Source organism: Fukomys damarensis, unplaced genomic scaffold (assembly GCF_012274545.1).
Source record: "Fukomys damarensis isolate Sample0158 unplaced genomic scaffold, DMR_v1.0_HiC HiC_scaffold_1, whole genome shotgun sequence".
Classification (NCBI taxonomy): Eukaryota; Metazoa; Chordata; class Mammalia; order Rodentia; family Bathyergidae; genus Fukomys; species Fukomys damarensis.
The window spans coordinates 70,782,502-70,804,726 of NW_022900913.1; the positions used below are offsets into that span (position 1 = coordinate 70,782,502).

A 22,225-nucleotide genomic window follows, 5' to 3' on the forward strand; every position below is an offset into this window, starting at 1 on the left:
TAATAATAAATAATAGCAGTATGTTAAGCACTGATAGCAGCAACAGCTTTTCCAGGTTCTGCAGTCATCTGAACAAAATTATAGACATTCAGCACATTCCATTAAAACAAAACAAACAACAACAAAAAAACCCAGAGAAAATAATATCCAGAAAACAGCAAAGTTCTGTTGCTATCGTGGTACCTCGCATCGTTTTTTTTATTAGCATCTTAATCATCATCTGGAAAGAGATCATTCTAGACTAATACCATTAAATGTAGCTCTGATAAAGCACGGTCCCTACTATGTATCATAAAGCAGGTATAAGATATTTTACATTCATAGAGGTATGATATAGTACCGTCCTACATCAATAATACTAGAATCAGTTTTGGTTTTAAATTTACTTTGTCTGCAAATAAGATTGCTACCCCTGTTTTTTTCTGGGCTCCTGTCACATGGAGAATTGTTTTCTATCTTTTTACTTTGTCTCTGGACTTCTTTTTGCACTAGGTGTGTTTCTTGTATACAACATATTGTTGGAGTTTGCTTCTTATTCCATTTTGCCAGTCTATTTCTCGTTTGGTGAGTTGAGGCCATTGACATTGCTGGTTATAACTGATATATACTGACTTATTATTGACGTTATTGGCCTTTTGTTGACTCTTTTTACTTTTTCACCCTCTCCTTTTAATTTCTTGCCTTGCCTATTTGATTTGCTCTGCTGGGCCTCATGGTGTTGTTGCCTTCATTGTCTTTTTCTAGGATCTTGTTTAGAATTACTTGTAGTGCTGGTTTGGTATTTATGTAGTTTCTCAGGTGTTGTCATGGAAGTGACTTATTTCCCCATCCATTTTGAAAGAGAGTTTTGCTGGATACATCAGTCTAGGTTGGAGGTTGTTCTTTTTTAGTACTTGAAATATCTCATTCCAGGCTCTCCTTGCCACAAGGGTTCGTGTTGAAAAGTCTGCTTTGATTCTGATGGGCTTTCCTTTATATGTGATTTGTTTCTTTTCTCTTACTGCTTGTAGTATTTTGTTCTTCTGTTGGGTTTCTGGGATCTTGATTATTATATGTCTAGGTGTAGATTTTTTTTTGATTGTAGCTAGTTGGGGTCCTATATGCCTCAGTTATCTGAATGTCAAATTCTTCCCCTCTGTTTGGGAAGTTTTCTGTCATTAATTCTGTGAACAGCTTTTTAAAGTCCTTTGTATTTTCTCCTGCTACTTCATGTATTCCCATCAGTCTTATGTTATTCTTCTTTGCATCATCTAGGACTTGTTGGATCGATTTCTCATGATCCCTTTCTGTTTTTAAGAGACCTCTCTTTTCATGGTCACTGACTGCAATCTTATCTTCTATATCTCAGAGTCTATCTTCGCATTCTTTTATTCTGTTGCGTAGACTTTCTATGGAGTGTTTAATCTCCTGGATATCTGTATGAATCTGTTTTATGGATTCCATTTCTTTCCTGTGTTGGGCGTTCATTTTTTCCATTTCTTTTCTTATGCTGGGCCTTCATGGCTTCTATCATGGTCCTGAGCTCATCTATTTTTTTGTCAGTTTCTGCTCTAGAGTCTCGAATCGTAACTTCCATTTTGCTATCTCTATGGTTATCTGGGAACTTATTTCTGTTTTGAATTTTTCTAGAGCCTGATTGATCTGTTGTGTTACTTCCTGTGCTTTGAGTTCAGGATGTCCTGGTGGTTCACTATCGGCTTTTTCATTCTCATTTGCCCTACTGTTTGCCATTGGTGGACTGGAAGTCTGTCCTTGTGTCTTGCTTAAGCGTTTTCTCATTTTTATTTTTGTTGTCGGACTGTCCTTGGTTTAATCTCTGGGGTATCACCCAAATCTTCCTGATATATTTGCGCCCTAGTACAGAAGCTTTTTAATAAGATGAGATCCCACTTGTTGATTTTTTGTGCTAATTCCCGTGCTACTGAGGATTTGTTCATAATGTCTTTTCCTATGCCAATGTCTTCAAGAGTTCTGCCTAACTTATCTTCCAGCAAGTTTAGTGTTTCTGTTTTGATATTTAGATCTTGAACAGCACAGTCTGTAATAGCTAAAACTTGGAAACAGCTCATTTGCCCATCAGTTGGAAACTGGATAAAGCAGATGTGGTTTTTCTATAAAATGGAATACTTCTCAGCCATAAAGAATGAGAAATTAGATTCATTCATAGGAAAATGGATACATTTTGAGGATATACTCCTAAGTGAAATAAACAAGTCACACATATGCAAATACCAAAGTTTCTCTGATGTGAAAAACTGTAATAGTTCACAAGATCCTAATGAGATAATTAACAATGTGAAATAGGAAGAAAAGGACTAAAGTGTAGGGAAAGTGGGAAGGGTAGGGGAAAGGGAATAAGGGAAAAGAAAAAAATATGAGAAAATGAAAAATGGAAATAAAGTGTTTGTAAATGGGGAGGGGAAGAGGGGGTGAAGGGAGGGCAGCGACAAGGGGAAAAAAATGAGAACCAAGACCTACCATGTAAAGGTACAAGATCCCAATAATGAATGTAACTGTACTATATACCTAAAATGTACCAATAAACTCAATAAAAAGAAAAGAAAATTCATCCATTTGTCTAGTTCTTTCAAATTGACTTTTCACACAGAGTAATGTCCTTGAAATTCATGTAAATTCTTGAAAGTATCAGTAGTTCATTCTTTCTTATTACTGAGTACTACTCCATGATATGAACATACCAAAGTCTGTTCAGTTATTCCCCTACTGAGAAGCATCTTGGTTTCTAGTTTTTGGTATTATAAACTGCTATGACTGGAGTATGTCCCCCAAGAGTTCACAGGCTGGGAGACAGTTCACTGTGGCAGCGAAGGGAGGAGTGTGGAGTCTATTGGGAGGTCAGTGGAGTGCTGCCCTTGGTAGGGATTAACATAGTTCTCCTAGCACTCTTATTTCTTCTGAGGTTGTTAGGAAAAGCAGAACTGAGTCTTCCCTAGTCTCTGTGCCTTCTTGAACGCTTCCTCTCTTACTACTCCCAACATGATGCCATATGCACTTGACAGCCAAAGGGACCCTCATCAGAGTGCACCAATGCCAGACCTTTGAATCTCTAGAACCATGAGCTAAATCAACCTCTGGTCCTTTATACGATACCTCAGCATTTCATCTTGGCACCAGAAAACAAACTAATATAAAATAAAAATAAAAGTATCTTTTATTTTCAACCCACCTATATTGTTGTATGAAGTGATTTCTAAACAACATAGTATGCCATGCCTAAAATCCACTCTGTGAATCTTTTAATATCTGGATGCAGACCTTTAATGCTAAAGTTAATCATTGATATGTTACAACTTCAGCTTGACATTTCTGGATGACTTGAAGATAATGAAACTAAGTACTTTAGATTGCATATTTTGAAGATTTTTAATGGTCATTCTAGGCACTATACTATTAACTTATCACCATCTACCAGTATCAACATTTTTTTCCGTTCCATTTTTTTTTCCTTGAGATAGGATCTTGCTTTGTAGTTCAGGCTGGCTCTGAACTCACTATGTAGCCCAGGCTGGCCTTGAATTCACAGCGATCCTCTTGCCTTAGCCCCCCGAGTGCTGGGATTACTCAGTTCCTTTAAATTACAGAGACTACCTTCCTTGAGGTCCTTTACCTTCCTTGATTTATAGTAAGTCTCATTCCGCCTCACCCCAGAAATAATGGCTGGTATCAAGCAATCAACCAATAATAAATGTTGGTGGGGTTGTGGGGAGAAAGGAACCCTTCTCCACTGTTGGTGGGAGTGCAGACTGGTGAAATCTCTATGGAAATCAATATGGAGATACCTCAAAGAACTAGGATTAGAGGTTCCATTTGACCCAGCTATCCCTCTGCTGGGTATCTTTCCAAAAGAATTAAAGAATCATACCATAGTGATATGTGCTCACCCATGTTTATAATGGCACAGTTTGTAATAGCTAAAACTTAGAAACAGCCCAATTACCCACCTGCTGGATAATGAAAATGTGGTTTTTCTACAAAATGGAGTACTACTCAGCCATGAAGAATGAGAAACTAGAGCCATTCATAGGAAAATGGATGCATATTGAGCCCATACTCTTAAGTGAAAAAAGACACACATGTGTAAATACCGAATAGTTTCTCTGGTGTGGAAAAACTAAAAGGGTAGATAAGATCCAAATGGTATAAATGACAATATGAAATAGGAAGAAAAGGGTTAAAGGTGTAGGGAAAGTGGGAAGGGTAGGGGAAAGGGAATAAGGGAAAAGAAAAAATATGAGAAAATGAAAATATGGAAACAAAGTTTTTGTAATTAGGGAAGGGTGGAGGGGTAAAGGGAGGGCAGGGGTACGTGGAAAAAATGACAACCAAGACCTGTCATGTAAAGGTACAAGATCCCAATGATGAATGTAACTGTACTGTATACCTAAAATGTACCAATAAACTCAAGGAAGGGGGAAAAAAAAAAGAAATCATTCCTTGCACAATTTATCTAAATAGAAAGTCTATGGTTTTTGTATTTTGGATGAAAACCAAATCTTTGTTGAAGTATATAAAAATACAGTTATCTACTTTTTAGAGGAAAATTTCCATTGGTATTATTTTAATAGCATTTTTGCTAAATTTAGGCATATTCCAAATATTTTAAAAATAATTACTGTCATTACCATTATCACTCGTATTATTTTATATTATAAATAAAATAGAAAAATCATGTCATGTAAAGAAACAAAACTTCTGTGCACTATTAAATCTTTCAATTGTTTAAAAAATTTCTTCTAGCCATATTAGATGGTAGTTTACAAATTTTTAAGAACAGTGAAAAATATCTTAACAATATCAAACATTAAAAGGGAAAAATTACTTTCCATTGTTCTTTATTCCTAATAGTTTAAGATTCCTACTTTTACTATTTCTTTTCTTTCAAGAAAAATTTTAGATTTTTAAATTTCCATTATTTTCCTTTTTTCCTATGAGTTACTTAAAGACAATCATTTTCATTTGTGTTTAATGCATTTTTGATTGCATATTTTGAATAAACTGAATATACATGCTCAGATACTGGATACAGAATTCTGGGTTGATAGTTCTTTTCTTTCAATTCTTCAAAAATTTTGTGTCACTTCTTTTTTTCCCCTTTCCCTATTGTCAATGGATTGTTTCTCTCTTGATGATTTCAAGATTTTTTTGTTGTTGTTGTTGCCTAAAATGAGACTATGATATGCTGTCAAACCTGCCTTCAGAAAGGACCTACTGGTTTGTGTTCTTACTAATGCTGTGTAACATAGTACTCAACCCCATACTTCTAACACTGCATATTCTCACACACTTATTTTTGAAACTTGATGGGTTAAAATGTAATTTTGTTATTACTGTTTCTCAGATTACTAATGGTATTAAATCCTATCCCCAGCAATTCAAGCCCTTCTTTCCCATTATTTTTTAATGTGAATGCATTCATGCCTTGAAAGTGCCAAACAGTGAAATGAAGTTAGAACTCTCCGTAATTATGAATCTCCAACTCCTAAACTAGTTTTCAATGCATTTCCCTTCCCCAAATATCTAAGAATACATATATCATAAATAAAACTGTTAATTTAAAACATTTTCCCTCAACATGTGTCTAAGAAAAAGCCTCAGAAGTCTTTGCATATAATAATAGCTGCTCCATTGTATGCCACAAAATAGACAATTTTTAAAATCATTCTCCATTAATGGTAAACATTTCCCCCAAAACATTGTGAAAAGTTGCAAAGATATAGCTAATTTAAAATAACTGTTCACTGACCATGCACATATATACTACTTAGTTTCTATCACTAACATTTATTATACTTGCTCTTATCACTTATTTATCCATCCTTCAGTACACACTTCAATCTTCATTTGCAATACATTTTTAAGTTGTGAACATCAGTACATTTTACTCCTCATCACTTCAGCTAGCATAAAATCAGTAACTAGAGCTCAGTATCTGTTGAGATTATTTTTGAGGTAAAATTTGCATTTAGTGAAATAAACAAATATTAAATGAACCATTCAAGAAGTTTTTGTAAGTGCATACACCTGTGTAACCCAAATCCTTGTCAAGATATGGGATAATATCATCATCCTGAAAGTTCCTTGTGGCTCTTGCCAGGCAACCTATCTCACAGACAATCACTGTTCCAGTCTTCTCCCGCAGATTACTGTTACCTCTTGTAACTCAATTGTAAATATTGGACATGTATTGTTTTCTGTAAGGCTTTTTCCTCCCCTTTACTCATGTTTTCTTTGTACCAGAGATTGAACTCAGGACCTTGGACTTGCAAGGCAGGTGAGGGCACCACTGAGCTAAATCCGGAGCCAAACCCAGTGTTTCTGAGATGTATTTCTGTAATGCATACCTGTAATTTGTTCCCTTTTTTGGTCTTTTATTCTGTTGTATGACTATATTGTAATTTATTTATTCTCCTGTTGAAAGACACTTGCACTGTTATCAGGTTTTGTTTACTACTACAAACTGCTATCACATTTTGATAGATATATTTTGTATCTATAGTTTCCTTTCTCTTCTGTAGGTATAGTAAGAATTGGAAGAGTGGATAGTAGGGTAAATATTTATTTTTTTAAAACAGTGAGACCCTTTTCCAACATAGTAGTCTTTTTAATTTTAACATTTCTAGTGCTGCGTACTCCTTAAACATCTCATCTAGTTTTGTTGTAGAATTAATTATAATTATTATTTTTTGGTACTGGGGATCAAACTCAGTACCTTGTGCTTGCAAGGCAGGTGCGGTGCCTGAGATAAATCCCTAGCCCTATTTCATTTGCATTTTAATTGGCATTTTCCCAGTGACAAATAAACACTGAACACTTTTTATACCTTTAGTGGTCATTTTTATACTTTTCTTTGTAAAATGTCTTTTAAACTCTTGCTCTCTTTTTTTTTTTTGGTATTAGGGATCAAACTCTTGCTCATTTAAAAAATGTTGCTGGCTGTCTTCATTTTTGAATTGTAGCTCTGTATATACAGTAGGTAAGTGCTTTTATCAGATGAACATTTTGCAAATATTTTCTTTGTAATTTTTTTAGTGTCCTTTAATAACTACTTATGAATATTTTCTTTTATGGTTAATATTTTCCACGTCTGAAGATATCTTTCCCCACACCTAAGTAATCATGATGCTTTTCCTAAAGGCTTTAACAGCTTAAGCTATGTTCAGTGTGAAAAGGAATGAAGCTCATTTTTTTATCCATATAAATATTCAATTTTTCCAGCACTACTATTCATGGAAAAGACATTTCTTTCCCTATTAGACTGTTTTGGCACATTTGTTGAGAATTAAATGGATAAGCAAGGGTCTATCTCTAGGTTTACTACTTACTTCAATGATCAATTTCATTCTTAATTTCTAATATTGTCAGAAGTGGAATACAAACTGGGTATCTTGAGATAAAACTATTCTGTCACAGTTGTGGAGGCTAGAAGTTTGAAACTGATGCTTCCCCTGAAAGTGCCAAGGAAGAATTTTTCCTTGCCTCTTTCTTGCAGCTGGTGGCTTCTGGCAATTCTCAGGGTTCCTTGGCTTTCAAACACATCACTCCAACTTCTTCCCTAGTTATTAGTTGTGACTCTTCGTTATGTTTGTTGCTGGGTCCTCTCATTTTCTTAAAGGAACACCAGTAATCAAGATTTTTGGTATAACCCAATCCAGTATGATCTTAACTATTCCATCTATAAAAGACTGGATTTCCAAATAAAGACACATCCTGATACACCAAGGGGATGAGTTTTAGCAGCATACTATTTAACTCATCACACACACTGTTTTGGTTATTGTAGTTTTATTATCAGTTTCCAAAGTGGTTAATAAATCTGCCAACTTTGCCCTTATTCAAGATTTCTTTGTATCATTTTGTGTCCTGTATGTTTTCAAATACATTTTAGAAACCACTTTGCATTTTCTATAAAATGCCTGCCTGATGGTATGACTGGAACTTCAGCAAGGAGAACTGACATTTAGCCTCGTGGAGTCACCAGGTCAATGAGTTCAGTATATTTGTGTAAGTGTATGTAAATGTTCAAGTTTTTTTCAATTTCTCTCAGTAATATTTTGTAGTCTCCAAGGTCAGGTTTTGGGCATTTTAAAAATTAAACTTATTTCTAAGTATTCTGTATCTGTTAATGCTCTTTTCATGAAATTTAAAAACTTTACTATTTCATTTGCTGCCAGACTATAAAAATACAATGATTTTTGGTCTTATTATGTTCTACTAAACACCCTTATTAGGTTCTAGTGAGTTATCTCCATTCTTTTAGTTTTTCTATATGAACAAAAAAAGTCAACTGCAAATAGGAAGTTTTACTGTTTACTGATTTTCAAACATTTTTCTTACCTTATTGCCTTGACTAAGACTTCCAGTATCAGAAAGTTAAAGAGAGGAAAGTATAGGTATCTTTGCTATTCTGTACTCTCTGGGAGAAGATCTTTTACTAATTCACCACTACGTATGATTTTAGCTGTAGGGTTTTCACAGAAATTCTTTATCAAATTGAAGATATTCCATTTTAGTCCTAGTCAACTAACAGTTCTTTACTATAAATACGTATTAAATATTGTGAAGTGCTTTTTCTGCATCTATTGAATTAATTATATAGCTTTTCAAATATACAACCAACCTTGCATCTATGAGATGAATCAGACTTGGTAATGATGTATTATCCTTTTTATAAAGTTATATTTATTTTGCTAATATTTTGTAAGATCTTTGTCACATATTAGCAATCATAGGTATGCTGACTGTATAAATAAATTGGAAGAGGTTCCTCCTGTATTGTCCAGTTTATTAAAATATGAAAATATTAATAAAGAATTAATAATTAATAATAAAATTAATAAAGAAATACCTTCTTTACATGTATAAAAGAACTGATCAAGGAAAACATCTTGGCATACACATTAAGTTTTAATTGCTCATATTTTACTGGCATATAATCCTGTCTCTCAATATGTTAAAATGTTTTCCCCTCTCTACCATTAAATCATTTGTTCAGTTTTATTATCTTTCTTTTAAATACCTGGGATAAAGGGTATATGTGTAGATCCAAAGCACAGATCCTTTTCCAGTTTTTGTCCACCCTGTCACTCACATGGAGCTCTCTAGTGATACTAAGCTCCTCACAGCACCCTCTGTATTATGCTGATTGTATTATTCAGTGCTGTCAAATCACAACCTTTTGAGCCTGTTTAGTACCTAAAGATGAAAATATCTATCTTGCGGAATTAGAAGCTTTCAACAAATAATAATTATTATGATGATGACACATTTTACTCCATCTTTAGCACTTTACTACTGACTTGGCTTGTCCAACTGCTTCTTCCTCTGTGACTGTAGCCAAACACACACACCTGGAAAATGACTTGTTACAGTTTACTGCAATTATTATTCACATTTTTTGTTTTCCTCCTGTATCTAGAAACACTGCAAAAATGGGGTTATGTTTTAAGCATCCTCCAATCCCAATACTAAGCACAGTGCAGTATTATAATTTGCTGCATTAAGAGGTGGTGAAAATAAAAACATGGTATTTTATCCTGAAAGCAGCCCTGCAAGACAGGAAGGACAAGAACATCTATGGAAGTAAAGGAGCAAGTAAAGCAGATTACTCACATTAAAAACAAACAAACCACACACACACACACACACACACCCACACCCCCACATGAGCCTGGGCCAGGAAACTGGAAGATATAAGTACAGGCCCAGTTCTATATTTACTCTCAGTATTAGCACAAAAAATCCTTACATTCTTGATTTCTTCATCTATAATGAGGATAGTACTACTATAATTCTGATAACTTTGCTTAAATCACAGGGTTGTAAAGGCTCAAATAATATTATCTAAAGTGAATTCTAAAGCTCCATACATAAATGCAAAGTTACCATTAGCTAATGGGCCAATAATTCACCACCTTTCTGGAGCCTCCCCCTTCTGTTACCCCATCAATTAACTGCCAAGTCCTACTGATTGATTCAGCAGGACCTCACATATTCATGGCTTCCTTTTAATTACCACTAAGCTACCCCCACTCAGTCCCTCATAGAGCCTGAGAATACTGCAATAATCTTAACTGTGGCCCTGATGTTGACCACCCGCAGTTCCTATCCAAGTGTACCCTGGTGTGACCCTGCTCTGAGACCTTTTAGTGGCTCTTGTCCTTTCCATAAGGACAAACTCTGAACCAGCAGTTAAGCTATCTTGCCCTAGGTGTTATCTAGTCTAATTTAGCCTAAATATACTAAGTATGTTTCTGAGTGTGTGTGCATACACACACTCCCTCCTGTACATTTCATGCTCTTGGCACTTGAACAATTCACACTTCTGTAGCACTAACCTATGCTTCCACAGATACAATTTGCTCTGTGCCTGGAATATCTTCCCTCTGTAATTTATCTGACCTTTTGATATCTTGCTCAAACACTGCCTCAATGTCTATCCAGATTTTCTCTCCAGCTAGAAGTTCTCTCTCCCTCTTACAACTTCTGTCTTCTCCTGTTTCTCACAGGACACTTGAAACACTATTTCATGCTGTAGTTATTTATGGACATACTTTACAGCCCTTACTAGCAGTTCTTTAAGACAAGATTTATGGTTGATTCACCATCCCTAGCAAAGCCATGTTCATGTGTGTCAATAAAAAAATCTGTTAAATTAACTAATGCCCTCTATCCTCATCCTCTCCATTGCCTTCCAATATCTCTAACCCTTAGCAAAAATATAGTATTTTCAAAAGTTAACTTAAAATGTATATATGGACCCAGCTTTCTATAACAGATTTTAAGCTAGGAAATGCTACTAGGATTTCCTACATCTAAGGACAGATTTACGTCTCAAAAATATTTTAAAAATAACATAAATAAAAAACATGAAGAAATCAGAGGAAAAAGAAAAATTATAGCACTAAATAAAGATCAGCTGCAGAAGGTGAATGTTTCTAATATTTGCCTGTGAACAACTCAGACTGACACTTTGAAGACAGGAATGTGACAGCTTACAAGAAAACAAACTCACTCATTCTCCTAATTTTTGAAGGCTCATGAAAGGCCAGCTACAGGGTGACTCTCTCATGTGTATCACCCATGACAACTATGGCTTCAGTAAAAATGTTCTCCATATTTTAATAAAGTCCAATTGGGCTCAGGAAATAGCCAATCTAGTATTTTCCCATTTAAGAAGGCATATTGTACAAATCAGCAGCTAACTGGTAGATGCAAATAAGTGTTCAAAATCTTATCTCATGGGATCAAAAAAAGTATGTAATGAATGATGTGGTAGAGAGCAAGGATGTGTAAGGCCACATGCCCCAGGGTCTGCAGTGGTGGAGGGGGAAAGGGGCATGCTGAACAGCCTCTCTGTTTCCATTTGGTTTGGTCTGGTTTGGTCTTCCTTTTCAAAGAACTATTAAAGTTTCCCTATCAATTCTGAAAGTGGGAAATACTAATAAAAATCATAGCTTATTATAAGCATTTGAAACAACATGCTTAAGGATGGATAAATGACATAGGGCCTTTAAAGTGTCTGTTCTGTAACCTGCCGTGGATATGATCCGATTTATCCATATGTTAGTCTGATGTTCATTTGACACCGACTAAGCCAAGAGGTTGTAGATGCTGTACTTCTCTCCCCATCAAGGAGGTGAAGTGTTAAGCGATGAAGACACCCTTTAATTCTTTTTTTTTTTCAGTTTTTTGAGACAGGTCTCACTATGTAGTTGAGACTGACCTGGAACTTACTATGTAGCTGAGGCTAGTCTTGAACTCACAGCAATCCTCCTGCCTCAGCTTCCCAAGTGCTGGGATTACAGGTGTGCGCCACCACGCCCAGCTGTGACACCCTTAATTCTTAACCTGCACACCTATGTCAGCTCTCACCAGCCAGTACTGTGGAAGGAAGGAGTAATAGACAGGAGACTTTCTCCAATCCTCACCACACTCCTTTCCAATTTCTCCTAATCATAGCCTTTTCTAATGACAGAACTCTGCACTAGTTTCTCACTTCAGAATACAAGCCATCAGAAGCTCGAAATTCAGAGGCTTTTGAGGATGAGCTGGAATTTCACCATCATGTACTCTTAATTCCAAATAATTAACATCTAATCTGGTAACACAATCATTTTAGGAAAAATAACTTCATCCAGTGCTTGAAATAAAGTATGTCTCCAGGGCTCAGTGGTTCTGCCACCTGCCTCAAAAGAGCAAGGACCCAAATTCGATCCCCGGTACCAAACAAAAACAAACAAACAAACAATCAAAAAACACACTTCTGATCAAACCAACCATACTATCAGCAAAATAAATTTCATTAGATTACACAAGAAATGTGTAGCTTTAGGAAACATGAAAGAAGTTCTTCTCTGTATAGTAGTTACCCTATAACCACTCTCTTTTTCATGCTAGTAATCAAATGCACAAAGTATTACCTTACAAAGGACAAAGCATAATAAAACACCTGTATCCTTTCTCTCCAAAACTCACTCTGCACACTGTTATGGTAAATGATTATTCCTTAGGGAGTACTCTCATACTAGCACAAGATCTCTGTCAGGCATTTCCCATCTATTACTGTAGGGCTACATGGCCGTATCTATCAATCACTTTTGTAAACATCACCAAATCATGATGCTATTATATACAAGCCAACAGGTATTTTCAGTACCACATAGTTACACTATTATCCATCTTTTATAGACAGGCCATCAAACTCAACATGACAAGATTTCAGAGAAATAGCTAATGGTAATATAAGTTTTCTAGTCCTAGAAGCAAGGTGAATTTAATTTTCCCAAGAAATGCAGATGAGCAATAACTTCAACATTTTCACTATAGTTTACATTTTAAAATAGGTATTTTAAACTATGAGAAGTACTTTGAAGCTGAATCTGGTGACACATGCCTGTCCCAGCTACTCGGGAGGCTGAGGCAGGAGTATCCTAAAACTGAGGCCAGTCTAGGCAACTAAGTGTGATCCTGCCCCAAAATAAAATAAAAAAGGATTGGGGATGTAGCTTAGCACTTCCTCAGTTCAATCCCCAGCATGACAATGAAAGTACTTTGAAAGTGTATATTTTACTTTTAAATAAATCTGAAGTTCAAAAATAGATTATCACACACCAATAGCAAAAATTTTCTCATACAAATCAAGTATTGTTCAGACATATTGATAGTACTTAATTCTTATACAACCCAGTATGAATTAGTAATAAATACTACAGCCTGACATTTGATATAGTGGTGTATGGTTATAATCACAGCTCTCAGGAGGGTGAGGTATGAAGATTGCTGCAAGTTTGAGGCCAGCCTGGGATTCATAGTGAGTTCAAGGTAAGCCTGAACTATGTAGCAAGACCCTGTCTAAGGAAAGGAAAAAAAAAAGAGAGAGAGAAAAGAAAGAAAAACTACAGGCTGAACTTCACTCTTATTAACAGTGAAACAAACCCACTTTTCTCACAAGGTTTGAGGGCACCCCCTGGTGGCAGATCCTTCGGAGAAAAAATAAAAAATGTATTAATGGTTCAAACAAATGCTACTAAAATAATGTTATCTTAAAAAAAAAAAAACTGACCAAGTTCTACCTAGGTAACTATTATTTCAGATAATATGCAAAGTAGAAATTAAAAATGTGATCAAAAGAATGTTAATAAACTCAGAAGTACCCTGTGAGGGACCTCTAACTGGTCAGCAGCTACTACATAGAAAGGTGTCAAGTGCAAAAGTAACCTTGGCCATGATCCAGTGCAGCAGTACCCAGTGGAAATCTGCAGTGATCAGAGTCTACATTTGTGCTCTCCACTAGCTACATGTACTATCCAGCTCTTGGAATAAGCCTAGCATGACTAAGAATCTGAATCCGACATTTTATTTAATTTTAGTTTCTTTCAATTTCAAGAGTTACATATGGCCACTGGCTACCACAGGACAGACCCTGTCCTACTTGCTACCCCATTGCAGGGAAATAGTCACTAGAGCTAGGCAGGGAATAGCCAGAGATTCTGAGGCATGCAACAACAGATGACAAATCTGTACCTTTGAAAAAAGAGAGTTTTAAATGTGTCTCATTTTATTCAATTGCACTAGGCTACTTTTGCTAACTATTTCATTTCAAAGTGATGAAGTTTGAAAATAGTTAAATATTTCTCTTGAAATAATTTTGGCTTTATTGCCTGTATAAGACTGAAGACATTAAGATTGGTGTAACATTTAGCAATATCAAATAAAACATATTAAGAGCTCAGGTTCAATCAATCAAGTGGGACATTCATAAATGATCCCTGAAGTGTAGATTTGGTGAGCTCCTGAATCTGAGGAAAAGAATAGCGCGACAGGTTCCCTCTACATACTCAAACTCACATGCTGCTAACATATGTTAAACATTCACTTTGGACATAAGACTGAGCACTGTGAGGTATAAATGCAGACAACGCAACGATCCTGTAAAAATAATGTGTAACAGCCATAAAGCTTAAATGCTCCTCTGGTCTCTTCTTTTCTGTCTACTAGCTACCAATCTAAGATGGTCAATGGTCTCCTTATAAGAATAATTCTTAAATCTCTCAGTAAAAGATCATGGCTCAAGACCTACATTCTATTCCCCACTTCCCCCAGTACCAGGGATTGAACTCAGGACCTTGTACTTGTCAGGCAGGCACTGTGCCACTGAGCTACATCCCTGGCCGTAAGACCCACATTTCTCTGTGATAGCCATAAACTAGAACTACTCTGCTGCTCTGGAGAAGCTCAGCCCAGGAAGGACACAAGTGTTTTGTAAACAGATAGGGCTTGGAGGAGGCACGTGTCCTGCTGAGCAGCTCAGTGGAGTCATAGAGGACAGAAGTGGGTGCCAGGGGAGAAGAAGACAGCTAAATCTTGAAGGATAGTTAAGAGTCAGCAAAAGAATCACAGCTAGACTATGAGGCTCGGTGGGGGAATAGGCATGAAAAGGTGTTAGAGAGGTGGGCAAGGTCACAGAATACCATAAAAAGCCCCCACTAGAGCTGAAACCAGATGGGGTATCATGGAAGGTTTTAAGATCTATGCTTCAGAGAGCTCTTTGAGTGTGAGCAGCAGCTAAGCTGGATTTGAAAGGAGCAACTCAAGTACACAGGGGTCGGCTAGATGACTGGTAATGTTCCTGCTGAGTCATGACAATGATAGACAGGTGAGACTCAAGGATTTAGGAAGCAAAATTAGTGTCTTACTACGAACCTGTTAGAGCTTTCGATGATAAACAGCCCACTGAGGCACAGGTGCCATAGGTTCACTGCCAACATACTACAATATGAGGAGACAGCAGGGAGATAAGCAGGCAGATCAGCAGGCAGAGGTGGCTGAGCAGAGGAGGTCAGCTAAGATGATCCATAAATTGCAGATAGACAAAAAGTCAATTACAGTACATTAGGTGTTGATGTGTCTGTGTAGGTTTATCTTAACCGTAACAAAGGTAACACCTTGCCACACAGGTGTTAGAGCAAGGAGTACATGGGAAATCTTTGTACCTTAATTCAATCTGCTGTGAACTTAAAAAAATCTGTACAAAACCAGTCTAATAAAACATATTTTAAAGTCAATTATAGAAGCACCAGTCATGCTGAACACTAAAAGTGATGCAGTCATTAGCCAGGCACTGAGAAAAGAGGATGAGATTGGGATATAGGTGTTTTGAAGTTTAATTCTGTCTTGGACATGAAAAGTATGAGGAATGGAATAAGACTAGCTAAAGAAAGGATGAACGAAGAATACTGAAACCTTCAAAATGAAGGAAATAAAAAGAATTTACTTTTAAGATAACCTCATATCTCTCAAGGTAGTGGGAAGAGCAGATGAATTGTGCAATGAGGTAAAGGTTAGAAAACAAAAAAGGGTTTAGAATCCTAAATGAGGAAATACATAAAAGATGGAAAAAAGGAACCAAAGGCCAAGTAAAGATTCAATAACATGAACTCTTAAGCCTATCAATGAGATTAGTAAGTATATGGCTAATAATTCAGTGAACAGAGACAGGAGCAGCTGCAACATTCTATCCCCACAGCAAATGCCCCTTGTTTTTCTTACAGCTGGGCTTTCTAGTGGGTAGGTGGTAAAAAGACCAATAGCAAGGATTACCTGAATATACAACATTTTGGAGTTCATTTGAAAATATTCCATATTTTACTATGTTAGAAAATGGGTATTTCTGGCAGAGAAGGTGCTTTTTATAGCGCTTCTCATGTAATCAAGAACACATGTGGCAACCAGATACCATGCCACTCCATTTAAGAAAATCTTCCTGAATACATTATAATGAATATTTGCTTAGTCAGCTTAGAATCTGACAGCCTCCTTAATCATTACCTGTCATTACCACAGCAATAAACCATGGATGTGAGTACTCTTATCCATCCACCAGTACGAACAAAAAAAGGAGGACCACCAACTCAATCTTTGGTAGACCACGGCACTGATGATGAACTTCTCACAGAAAAGGCCAGCAGACATGTTTAACTTTTACTGCTCAGTTTACTGCTTTTCATGTAGGCTACACATTGAAACTATATAAATCTGGAAAACATCTAACATTCAGTTTTTACTTATGCATATTTATTTTTATCTTCAGATAATACTACAACAGTGTATTCAGGTTTAAATATGCTACTGTAAATAACAGTGTTACCCAAAAGGAACACAGAATTTATTTTTAATAAGTTTGAACATAAAAAGGATAAATATAAATTCACTGAACAAGAATTAAGGAATTATGTCAAACTGTTCAAATAAAATACAAAGAAAAGAAATTAAATAGAACAACAAACAAGAAGATAGATATAAATTATAGAAGAAATTAAAACAAGGAATTATTATCACTGTTCTAACACAGTAAGTTTCTAGATAATGAAATTAATGGCATAGCAACATAAAAAAGAAACTGCTTCTATTTTTTTTTTCTTTTAAACCAAACAAATGGATGAAAGGCCAGGGCATTAATGTACAAATTCAACTTCATTACAGTATTAGAATACAGGAGGAATTCTATTGAATGCATTTCTACTTCTGTAAAATCCAACCTCCTTGTTTTCCACAGGAGTAAGCAGAAACCAGACAGGGTTTCACAATCACAAAACAACTCTAATTTCATCAGTGAAAGAATGCATGGAGAGGTCATTGAAGACTGACTTTCCATAATTTAGAAAGTTTATCAAGTCAAAGGCCTTGCTCCAATTGGGACAAGGTGTTCTATGAGATAGATACTACTTCAAATAATCACTGATAAAAATCGTGCCAGGGATGTAGTTCAGTGGCACCATACACCATTTCAAGCACTGATAAAAATCTCAAATATGCCAGAACTCAAAAGCCAGAACTCTTTCTTTGGGGAAAGAGACAGAAATTCCCCCTATTCCATACAAATGTAACAATTCACTTGTTTTAATATTTCAGTGACTCTGATTAGCTGCCTTTGGGCTCCAATAGTTCTCTTGAATGAAATTAAGTTGAGCTATAAAGTAATGCAGACCTTATTGATTCCAGAGACTGTGAGTCACCACAAGACAACGTTCAAAAAGGTTAAATTTCCACTGAACTCCAAATCAGGGGGTTGAAAGCTAGAGAGATAAAGACATTAGCTATAGTCTTATGAAACATTCCAGGTTGTTTTCATTTGAGTAGGAGGTTGCTACAGGCCTTAGGACATACGTAACAAGGATGTTTGAAAATTTTTAAGCTTCGAAGCAAGACCCAGACAAGAGATTACCTGTGAAGAATTCTAAAATCAGAAGCTAAGGAGCAATGTGTTTACAAGCATCTAGAAACTGATTTCTGTAATACAACAAAACAAAACAAAAACCCAAAAAGAAAACAAAGCAACCCCCAAAATGAGACCCATTAATGTTAAAGGGCTATCACCGAGGAAGGTCACAATCTTTACTGGCTATTGGATAAACAAACTTTGATTTGCAACAGTAGTTATAACCAACTGCTTTAGAACAGCGGGTCACAAAATATTCTAAAGAATACTAAGTGTCCAATGAACAATTTATGAAAGCTGGTGGGATGAAGGCAGGAAAAAGGAAAAAAAAAGTTCTCTAAAAATTAATTTTGTTCTACAGTTTCAAATATACAAAATTCTAAGTACTGTGACACAGTTCTAATTATTATGAGATAAGCTACACAAAATAGAATGTCACAATGTAGAAGGCCAAAAAATCTACAATGTAGCCCTTATGCATGACTTCTGCCTAATTTTAATGTTACATTTTAATTTTTTCAAATATGAATCAATTTCTTTTAGAAACAAAAAGCCAGAAATTTTTTATAAACAAGAAATACTTTATTTTAGCTATTATTATACATACATGAGATAACTTTGTTGATAATCTATTTTAATACAAGTTTATGTTGTTTGTGAGTTTCTGTTGATGTTCTGCTAATACATTATAATCTTTAATTTTTCATAGTCACCTAAATTGAAAAAATGTTATTTTAGTTAAACATAGTACACACCTTAATTTTTGGGACAATATATTCTGTTGTGCTTATTTTTAAGTTTTAAAGAAACACATAGAGAAATGAAAAAAATGATGACTTAAGACATAAACTCTGCTCTGCTTAATTTGCTTCCTCCGAAACTCAACACAACCCTATTTACTTTTTAAAAGTCTGGAGCACATAAAAGGATGCAAGTTCATTAGTGGTAGATTTACATACTTTGGTTTACAGGGAGAGAGGCTTTAACTAGCTTTCTCTGACAGGTCACTGGACAACAACAGACAATAAGTCACTTTGGATGTATAATCTAAGGTATAGATTTTTTGCTGCTATTTATTAAAAAAGAAAAATGTGTATTTGCCAAAAGAATATATCACTAGCTTAAATGCAGCAATCAAAACCTTCCTAAATATTTTCATTTATTATTTGTAAATATGTTATTTCTGGACTCCCATTTCTCACCGTCCACTTTTAGCAGCCATAGATCAAAACAAAACAAAACAAAACAAAAAACCACCAAAAAAGTACACCCCATTTAGTTACTTATGGCAACCTTGAAGGAATACCAATAGAAGGAAGAAATGAGGCCTATTCATTCTTATTTTTGATTCCAGCATAAAACGAACATGAAAAGGAAGACAAAATAGTGACTAAAATCCTTAGGTTTCCCTTCAACAACCAATCCATTTGCTGAAAAAGTTGAATATGAAAATCTGTTTTATAACTAAAGTTTTTTATTTTAAGAAACTAAACATTTTATACTTATTATGAAATGTATATTCAAAAAGTATATAAAGTATATCCATGCAGTCTCAAGTACACTATAAAGCAATCATTCATTTTTTGAAACCACCATCCAACTCCAAAGATAGAAGCCAGCATTGTAAAACCAGAAGAAATCCCTCTTAACTATATAGCCCCATGCCCTTCTTCAGTCGCTTGGTGTTAATGTACAATGTAGATTTCACAAATGAATTCACTAAAAATAAAATGAAATAATGTCACAGGTATTGTGAGATGGGAGTATTTAAAATTCTACAACGCATTAATAAGAGAACCTTTCTATACTTAAAATTTCCTGCAAAAAACATCAGGAGTAAGTATACTGATTCATTTAGAATATAAATTATTGAAGTGGCTGGATTTAATTTTGTGGAACACCACACAGGAGAGCCATAAAACACAGACTATTTACTCCTAGCAATTCCAACAGCTGGCAGTGAGGATGACCAATATTAAATCAAGATGCGAGAACACTAAATAACAGCCATTTCAACTCAGTGCCACCTAAATATATACCTATACACTACAAATTAACAAATTGATTTCTTCGATTTTTGCTGGGTCTGACAAAAATAATAAAAGCTTTGGCAATACTCCTCACTTCCAATCCAATTGAGGATGCTCAAATGGCAGAATGAGGACTATGGTCCTTTGCTTGTTGCACTAGATATTAGTCTATAGGTAACATCAGTGTCATGGACTCACACTAAATGACTGTTGGTTTTGACTCCTGCTCTAAAACAGTTTAGGTTACAAAATCTTTTACTCACAGAATTAATTACAGAAAGGTTTTAAGGATATGATATGAGCCTGAAACAAATTCTAAAATATTAATCTTGATATTATGATAATGTATATTTTAAATAGTAGAAATAAGAATTTTCAATGTTTTCACTGTAATGAAATGATAAATGTGGCAACAGATGTTTTATCCTTATTTAAACATATACAGTCTATACACATATTGAAACATCACAACAGTTTTCCATAAACACATACAATTTCTATGGTTTATGTATGAGTTAAAAAATAAATTTAGCAATATAAAAAATAAAAGAATTTCTAAATAAGCAATGTTTAAGAATCCTTTAGATTATCAAGCACTCCTACTCTGGAATGTAGACATGCATAACGGAAAGTAAACAGATTCCATTTATAATCTAAAACCAAGGCAAACCTCGGCACTAAAGATTCCCCTTCTCTCCACTAATGCCATCCACACATGCCTAGCACTCACTTCTCAATAATCGATGCAAACTTGGGCCATGACTTCATAAGGCTCTATATTGTTTTTTGAAACAGGAAAACAAACAAATGTATTAAACATCTAATATCATCTTTAGGTTCGCAAGCAATACAGAATAGCAAATGGTCAGAAAGAAAACACTTGAATCTCCAGATATACCTCACACAGATTTCCTCAAGCCTCTAACAATGGAATGGCTGTGTAAATGATTTATCAATCTGATAGAAGATTATGCTATATATTCTAAAGTTATAAAGTTATATAGCATAGAAGTTTTTATTTATTTAATTTAATTTATTTTCTTGGTTTTGTGAGACATCCTACTCTGTAATTCAGGCTGGCCTGAAACTTGCGGTGATCCTCCTGCTTCAGCCTCCCAAGTGCAGGGATTACAAGTATGAACCATCATGCCCAGTCAAGATTTTATAATAAAGCATAAAATATTTCTAATATACATTTATATCTTGCTATCACTATAAGACATTATACACTTGGGCAAGGACAGAACATAGTAAGAAATTAATATCTGGTATGGTTTTGGGCTCTTTCAACCCCTTGTATGATTTACAAAATAAATAAAAACTGGAAGGTCAAAAATGAGATGACTCTTCTCCCTAAAGAACTGTAAAACTATCATCGGTATCTGAATAATCACCTCATATTTATGATCTACACTAGCCACCAAAACTTGCTATATATTATCCTTTCGGGCATGCTTCTGGGCAAGGTCAGCAGGTAGAGAGGAAACAAGGTCCTTTCTGTATTCTGATTAAAGGTGGGGGTGGAAAGTGACAGATACTATAACCAAGGGCATGTTTTACTGCCACTGCAAGACATCAAATTTAGCATTATCTCTTACAATAATGAACTACCAAGTCCAATTTAAGCCCAGAAAATTATAAAAGTGTTATGTTCTGATAATTTCAGTAACCAAGAAAAGACTCTATCAATTTGATCAACTTTTCTATGCATCAGAAATGAATCTCTGTACAAGTGAGAGAGGCATTTAGATTCAAGGGTACCAGGTCATCCAATTTCCTGACACAGGGATAAGGGCATCTATTAATAGATGCCTGCTTTAAAACTCTACATAGATCAAAAGTTCAATAAGACAATCTTGAAATTATTCTGAAATTATTTACTTCAAAAATGCAGAATTAGTTTGGATTCTACTAACATGAATATAAAAATTGGCCTTAACAATGTTCTTTTGCAAAAATTAAAAAAGTCCCAAATACATACTGAAATGCAAAGGATGCAAAATATCCAAAACACACCAGAAAAAGATCCAAGTTATAAGGTGCATGACTCCTAATTTTACAACTTATTACAAAGTTATAGAAATCCAGATAGTGTGGTAGGGCCATAAGGAATGACACATATAGATCAAAGGAATAGATCTGAGAGGCCAGAAATAAACTTTCATTTTACAGTTAACTGGATTTTGCAAAAGGTGCTAATAAGACAAGTCAGTAGGGATGGAATAGTCTTTCTCACTTATGGCATTAGGACAAGCAAAATGATACTGGACCTCACCTGCCATATACAAAACTAACTCAAAATGGATATTCACATGGAACACAGACTATGTTCAAAGTTCAATAATTATCCTCTATTAGATAACCAAAATTATGAAACATTAAAGATATTTCAATTCAAAATGTTTCCATTTCAAAAATTACTTTTAGTTTCTACTGCTAGTAAACAAAACAAACAATT

General features: G+C 35.2%; 1 protein-coding gene across 4 annotated transcripts in view; it reads right to left on the minus strand.

Annotated features, from left to right (window-relative positions):
* Positions 1 to 22,225, minus strand: part of Parg (poly(ADP-ribose) glycohydrolase) — a 110,928-nt gene that overhangs the window by 66,661 nt on the left and 22,042 nt on the right. The window lies entirely within an intron of this gene.